The following is an 8,319-nucleotide window of genomic DNA, read 5'->3' on the forward strand; positions in this document are numbered from 1 at the left end:
TGGCCTGATAATTAACTTGTGATCTCTGTGGTTAATTGATCAAAGTCAGTTTGGCATCATTAAGTTGAACCTGTGTCAATCTGTGGTTCAGTTTAATTGTGTTGAGCAAAGATCAACTTTAATCCTGTGTTCAGCTGTGGATTTGAGTTTAAAATTTGTTAAGTTATAATATTATATTTCCTGTGAATCTTCTGTGGAAATTTAGGATCAAAGCTATATCCTTTTGTCACTTAAACAAGTCACATAATCAGTTGAGTCAGTCAGTCTGCAATCTCAGGATTTCAAGCTATTTCAATTGGCATTAAAAATACTTAGATTCCTTCAAAATTCATGAAATTTGGCTCAGTTTCAGTTGGATATCCAATTTAAATTATCACAAAGTTTCAGAATTTTTCAAGGTCATTTGATTTTTTTAGGGTGTCCTGCAAGGTCTAGTGCATTGTTGCCTATCCATAGGGTTTACATTGCACTACTCCTCAAGGATTTGTACCAAGATAACCCACTTAATACTTTTACTAATTTTGTTACTAGAAATTAGTATAAGTGCCCTAAAATTAACAACTAATATTATAGTTTACTACTTCTAGTAATGATAGAATAATATTAGTGATTTTGAGATTTTCTTTCTTATTAGTTCTTCACAAGATCTAGAGAGAATATGGAAAAATTATCAAAATAATAATTTGTAAGAATGAATAATTGTAGAGAACACTTCTCAGTAATTGTCATACCATAGTGATGCATAACCTTTTAACTTTAACACAACAACTTTACAAGCCTTAGCATCATTGTAATTTTTGAACTCAAATATCTTTTCAACATTCCTAATGCATTATAGTAAGTCATCAGGTTTAAGACTACCAGAAAAATCAGGAATTTCTACCTTTAGATGCTTGTCTGATTGCTCAAGAGCCTCCGCCTGTGTTCTGATGCTCTCCTCAGAATCTGACTCATAACCAGGTGGTGGTTGTCCTCTCCCTGCTCCCATGAAAAAGCCTTTGCCTCTACCTCTTCCTCGGGCAGCTGGCTGCCTCCTTAGATCATGGTTTGGAAATCTTTCCATCACCACATGAACATCATTAAGTAGTTTGTCTACATTTCCTGCAAGTGTTTCTATTCTGGTCTCAATACCAGCAAGTCTCTCTTCACTCATGGTCGTTTTTGTGTTTTTTAATATAGGTAGGGATAATAATCTCACAGCTTCTCTCAACCCAAGACTAACACAAAGGTGGAATTGTGTTAAACCATTAAACTTCAAAATAGTTCCACAATTAGACATGTTTCACAATTTATATGGACGAATTTCAGTTTGGGGCACTTTTAAGACGGAGTTTTAAGGCAAAATTTTGAGTAAAACCATCAAAAATCAACTCTAAACATGATATATATGTAAGATTCATTAACCTCTTATTAGACACATCTAATATGTAACACCCCACGTTAATTGAAGAGGTCCAGTGATAGGCTTAAATGACTAGTGCTTAAAGGGATTGGAAGTACTACTCATATCAACAAAATGCACTTTCTTTTATGGTCATCCATGCGAAAGAACTCCAAAGTTAAGCGTGCTTGGCTGGGAGTAGTCTTAGGATGGGTGACCTCCTGGGAAGATTCCCGGGATGTGCATGAGTGAGGACAAAATGCGCTATAAAGGACTCGTGTTGATCTGTGGGCCATGTACACAGCCTGGTGAGCTATCATAAGTAACCGCTCCCGACCCGGTTTGGGTCGGGGTGTTACAAGTGGTATCAAAGCAACCCTGAGACCGTGTGGTGATCGGAGGCAGTTGTTATACGCTCCTGGAGGCAGTGGTTATACGCTCCACTGTAATCACACACCTAGCGGGGAGGATTCTGGGTTAGCGGTTATGCTCCCAGGCGCAACGAGGATGTTGCGTTCTTCATGTGGGGGTGATTGTAACACCCCACATTAATTGAAGAGGTCCAGTGATAGGCTTAAATGACTAGTGCTTAAAGGGATTGGAAGTACTACTCATATCAACAAAATGCACTTTCTTTTATGGTCATCCATGCGAAATAACTCCAAAGTTAAGCGTGCTTGGCTGGGAGTAGTCTTAGGATGGGTGACCTCCTGGGAAGATTCTCGGGATGTGCATGAGTGAGGACAAAATGCGCTATAAAGGACCCGTGTTGATCTGTGGGCCATGTACACAGCCTGGTGAGCTATCATAAGTAACCGATCCCGACCCGGTTTGAGTCGGGGTGTTACATAATAACTATATATGTTTAGTTTAGTCATAAACTAATAAGATCTTATGCATACATAACAAAAACATAAAGTAAGAAGAAATCGATCAATCTTACAAGGAGGGCCAAATGGTTATACTAATTGGACACCTTCCAAATTAGTCTTCTTAAGAAAATCCTAGTACTCCAAGGATGGTCTTAGATTCAATAGTAGATTCTACTCCTCAAGGATTTGTACCAAGATAACCTACTTAATACTTTTACTAATTTTGTTTCTAGAAATTAGTATAAGTGCCCTAAAATTAACAACTAATATTATAGTTTACTACTTCTACTAATGATAGAATAATATTAGTGATTTTGAGATTTTCTTTCTTATTAGTTCTTCACAAGATCTAGAGAGAATATGAAAAAATTATCAATATAATTATTTGTAAGAATGAATAATTGTAGAGAACAATTCTCAATATGATGAGAGAGGAAGGGGGTGCCGGTTCCTTAGGGTGTATAGGGGAGCACACTTCTCTTTTTAAGACACCCTTTTTCTCGTATCTAAGTATAGGGTAGGGTGTTGTTCTTGTTTTATGCAAAAGACACATCATTATGTCCTTAAGCATGCTAATAAAATAATTGACAAAACAACACCCACTATCACACCCTTTGGACCGGTTTTACCTCATATTAGGTGACCTCTATTTTAACTTTGTCAATTGTCAATTTGTGTAGTGTGACATATTTGGACATGTTACTAGACATGTTACTTAATAATCCATTTTTAACTTATTAAAAATCATTATATAAACAAAATAAATCACACACAAAAATTAACTAGTAATTCATGATTACAAGTACTTAAAATGGGTCATAGAATTATAAATCACTACTACTTTTATTTATAATAAACCATTCATTCTTATTTTAATTGTTTCATAAACAATAATAAAACCTAAGTAATAAAACAATTTAATTACTTAGTACGAATCTTATTTAATCAAATTACAATAAGATACGTATTCTCACTCACAAAACCATTTGTTAAAATTTTAAGGAATTAATTAACTTGTATCAACATACAATTAATTAATTAATCAATTAAGAGTGTTACCCTAGAGGTATGACCTTAACGGATCAACTGATCACCACCGTCATACGACAGTAATGTCAAACTCTAGTCAGCCAATCATTACCGATTAATGTGGATCAATTGACAATAAAATATTACTTTCCCTCATGCATTCTTAATAGTAGATTTAAACAAGTGGTCGTATTATTGTCGAGGACACATACTCCAACAATATATAACACACATTACCCAATTTTTCCCCTTTCATATGCAAAAGACAACCAAAATTCAATTCAAAATCTCAAACCCTAGAAATTTCGACACATACTTTCCCCTAAATTGATTCGATTTTTGCATATCTAACATCAACAATCAACAAACTGAAGCCGATAGATCATGTTGCAACAATTACAAGCAAGATTTGGCACATAAGAATCAAATTTTTTATCAAACACCAACTTGGTCGGATTCGGTTTATTTACTCGTCGTCAAACGTTACCTAGACCAAAACACTAACTTGCACGTTGAACCACCAAAGCCTTTGAAGCTTGTAGAGCTTGTAGAGCTTGTTGCCTTTTTGAGAGATTCTTCTTTCGAGGTGCGTTGCTTCCACCTTTTGTCCTAGCCATCTTCTCCTTGTATGTAGTAACACCAAAGGTATGCTTGATTTCTTCAAGTTTCAATAAGACCCAGATCGATTTAGGATAGTTGAATTTTGCCTTGTATCCTAAAAATCGATTCAAACTTTGAAGATTTTGGTGTTTTAATTGCTTGTTGTTGACAAAGGAGTGATTTGTTTGAGTTTTGAGGGAGTATGGAATTAATTTGGGTGAATTTGGTTGAGAAATTTGATTTTTGTGGATGGAGGGATTGAAGGTTTTGAGGGTTTTGGAGATGTGGTTGTGTTTTAAATGAGGAAAATGAAATGGGAAAGGTGGGGTTTTAATCCCGTTGGATTTGAATTACACAGGGGAGACGAGCGGATTCGGGGTCGGGACGCTCGGATTCTGCTTCAGTTCACTTTAGAAAATAAGACTGTGCTGAGACGAGCGTCTTTTGAGGAAGACGAGCGGATTTACATGAGGACGCTCGGATTCCTTGTCAGGGAGAAATCCCAAATTTTACCAGCAGTAAGACGAGCGGATCCTTATCGGGATGAGCGTCTTGACTGAGACGAGCGGATTCTCTGTGGAGACGCTCGGATCTTCAGTCAGACCAAATTTTTTCTTTCCAGCTCTCTCAGGCGAGCGTCTACTTCCTAGGAAACTCGGATTGTCTTTCTGGACGAGCGGATTCTTGGCGGGCCGCTCGGATTGTCCCTCTACCTCAAAAATTCAGTTCCATCCGCGGGTATTTCATAACCCGTGTCATTTACTCTTCATTTATTTGGTCTTCATTGTGGGGGCACTACGAAGGCTTGGATAGCCTAGGCAATTGTTATCGCCACACTATGTCAAAACACTACACATCAATAAACATATGAGTCCCTCCCTCACTTTCTCTCGAAATGAAAATCTTGATCAACGCATAAAAATACAAATCAAAAATTGACAAAAATGCAATACAATAAGTAAAATGCAAGTTAAGGGGTTAGAATATTTACAAATGGTGGTTTAGGGAGGACTCCACCAAACTCTCATCCATGAATGAGATATCAAAGGGGCATAGCCAAGGTGTTGTTGATGTTGCTCAACACCTTGAAGAAGTAGCCGAAAGCTTGTTCATTGTCATAATAAAGATCCTCAATAGACCTTTGCACATGTTGTTCTTCATTGTGGTCTTGGGTCATAGCATTACCAATATAAGGATTGAATAACCCTTCAAACTCATCATCCCAAAGACCGCATACTTCATCTACTTGTTCCCCAATAGTATCATGAGTTGATGAGAACAAGTCCTCTTTCTTCTTGTCGTTATGGCCAATGAGGCCTTCTTCTTCTCTTGTCATGAGTGGTGGTGAGTTATTTAAGCTCTCATTATTGTTGAAACATTCTTGCTCTTTGGATGGAGCATCTTGGAGATTACCCATTTTCTTCTCCCATATGGGTGGTGATTCTTTACCCATAGCTTGTTCTTTGCATTGAGATGCCTGTTGGTGTAAGTGTCCTCGACAATAATGCGATTACAATTGTCGATCATGATGATCACATGTTTAAATCTCATATTTAAGAATACATGAGGGAAAGTAATATTTTACAGTCAACTGGTCCACACTTATCGGTAATGATTGGCTGACTAGAGTTTGACATTACTGTCGTGCGACGGTGGTGATCAGTTGATACCCTGAGGTCATACCTATAGGGTAATACTCTTAATTGATTATTTAATTAATCGTAAGCCGATACGAGTTAATTAAATTGCTTAAAATTGATGGATGATTTTGTGAGTAAAATTAACGTGTCTCATTGTATTTCGATTAAATTAGATACGGTGTAAGTAATCGAATTGTTTTATTACTTAGATTAAATTATTGTTTACGAAACAATTGAAGCAGAATGAATAATTTATTATAAATACAAGTTGTTGTAATTTATAATTCGATAAACCATTTTGGTACAAGTAATCAAGAATTACCAGTTAATTTTGTATGTGACATATTTTATTAATATGTTCATTTTTAATATGTTAAAAATGCATTATATTGTGACATGTCATATAACATGTGACATATGACAAAATTGACAAATGACAAAATAAAATGGACCTTCCATTTTATGTTGGGTGTACTGAAAATGGGGAGGGTTAGGGTTTTAAATTGTGTTGATTATTTTAAATAGAAAACACAATGATCACTCTAGTATATAGCCATGCAACCCTATAAGCTTTTGAGAAGAGAAACTTTTACATGCATTGGCTCCCAAAAATCCCACCCCCAACCGGTTTTCCTACATGAAAAGCCAAGGGTTTTTCCTCTATAATTATTCACTACTTACTACATAATTTTCTAGTGTTGGAAAATAACAACTACTATCTACAATTTGTGAAATATTTTAGAGAAAGAAATACTCATAAGATCCTCTCCTCTTAACCGAAAAAGAAGAGAACAAAAATCAAATTTTTGTGTCAAGTTTAAGTAAGATTTTAATTAATACTATATCATATTAATTATTATTATTAAGGGTGTTACTTTGGGTATAATTCCTTAGGAGAGATTCTCCACTTGAATCTTGGTCTTCCACCTTTCGAAAGCTCAAGAACTAGTAAGAAGGTGAACTTACTAGTGCCCATATTCCGAAATCATCAATGTAAAAATTGATTTTCTCCTTATACTTGTAATTGTTTTGCATGCATAAGATCCGATTTAATTTTATGACTAAATTAAACTATTATATATTGGATATGTAAAAAAATGAGATGAATGAATCCCAACAAGTGGTATCAGAGCGCAAGGTTGTTGCATGCAAAATCGGGTTTGTTTTTCCGAGTTAATTAGTTAACAAATAAAACTTGTTATTAGGATTTATGAAGATAAATTACGAAATAATTTTTCTTGTTAAAAGTTTCTCGTCCTAAAATGTTTTTGGGATATTTGGGTTGATTTATGGATTTTATTGTTCATTATATATATTATTGGCATTAAAACGTGATTTTTATGAGAAAAATGTCATTTTTGGACGAAAAATAGCTAAACTTCGAATTTTTCAGTGATTTTTGGATATGTTTTCACATACATAACTACTGATTGCATGTTAATTTTCGTGAAAAACTAAGTTATTTTGCATAAAATATGAATTTTATGAGTTTAAATCGAATTTAAAGGGTTTGTTAGGTTAATATGAGTTATATTTCGAATCTGGTCATGAAACTTTTATATGTTGTCACATGCATTTTTAGTCAGTGTGTGTAAAAATCTTAGACAGATTGAACTCCTTATGCATGATTTATGAATTTTTGAGTAAAAATCCAATAAATAGTGACTTAAATTAGCCTATAATGCTAAAATATATTTCATGACTTAAAAAAAATGTCCAATGTTGCATTCTATCCCTCAATTTCAGATTTAAAAGTGAAAAGCTAGTTAAAATTAATTTTCTCATATTTTAATGGTCATATTTGATAAAACCGATAAACCGCAACGATGTTTTTCTCGAAACATTTTCGAAATTTTTAACCTAAGTTTTGAACATTATGAGTGTCATGGTATTTTTCCAGAATGTTCATGAGTTTGAATTTCAAATTTTGAAATTATTATAATTTCATTTGGAGTTTATTATATATATATATATATTTGTATTTTTGGGTTTATGAACAATATTAAGAAATCAAGTTGAATTATTATCAAAATATTAGTGAAGACTAAGTTTTGAGTCCTAAGATGGTTAGTGTAATTAACTTGATCATAAATATGAATTTATGTAACATATTGTGATTTTAATAAGTTAAATCACGCAAATCCATAAAAACCGATGTAATATATGATATTGGCTCTTAAAAAAAAGGCAATTTAGCATAAAATTAAGCATGTTCATACATATTATAATGCTGCATTTTATTTATGATGGTCGTAATTTTGAATTATGTAATTTTACTTAGTATGGCCTTAGTTTTTAATTGGTATTACCCGGAATGTATGTGAATATCGATTCGGTTGTAATTATTGTGATCTCGTATCACCGTCTTTTAATTTAATTGATTTATTTTTATTTTTATTACAAATTTATAATAGGAAATTATGTAATTTTAATTATTACTTGTAATTCCGGAGACCCTTGAAGACGGTGCCATTAGGAAAGGCGTTCCGACAAGACGGTGTTACCTTGGAATGCGTGCCAAGTGAAGTTCAAGGAACCAATGGAGTTGGTTTCCGAATTTGTAATAGTTAATTAGATTTACTTTTTTAGGAAGGCCATACTAGGACTTTATATTTATGCTTTGCATTTTCTTTATATGTTTGCATGCATCGCTAAATCACCATAACTAAACATGCATTATATTTAATCGAGTCATCGACCGAGGATCGTCCAATATGATGCGGCCTCGGCATTCTTTGATCTCGACTTCAAAGAGGGCCAAAAGGTTAGCCCTCATGTGCTCAAATTGTTGGAGCAT

Source organism: Silene latifolia, chromosome 9 (genome assembly GCF_048544455.1).
Source record: "Silene latifolia isolate original U9 population chromosome 9, ASM4854445v1, whole genome shotgun sequence".
Taxonomy (NCBI): Eukaryota; Viridiplantae; Streptophyta; class Magnoliopsida; order Caryophyllales; family Caryophyllaceae; genus Silene; species Silene latifolia.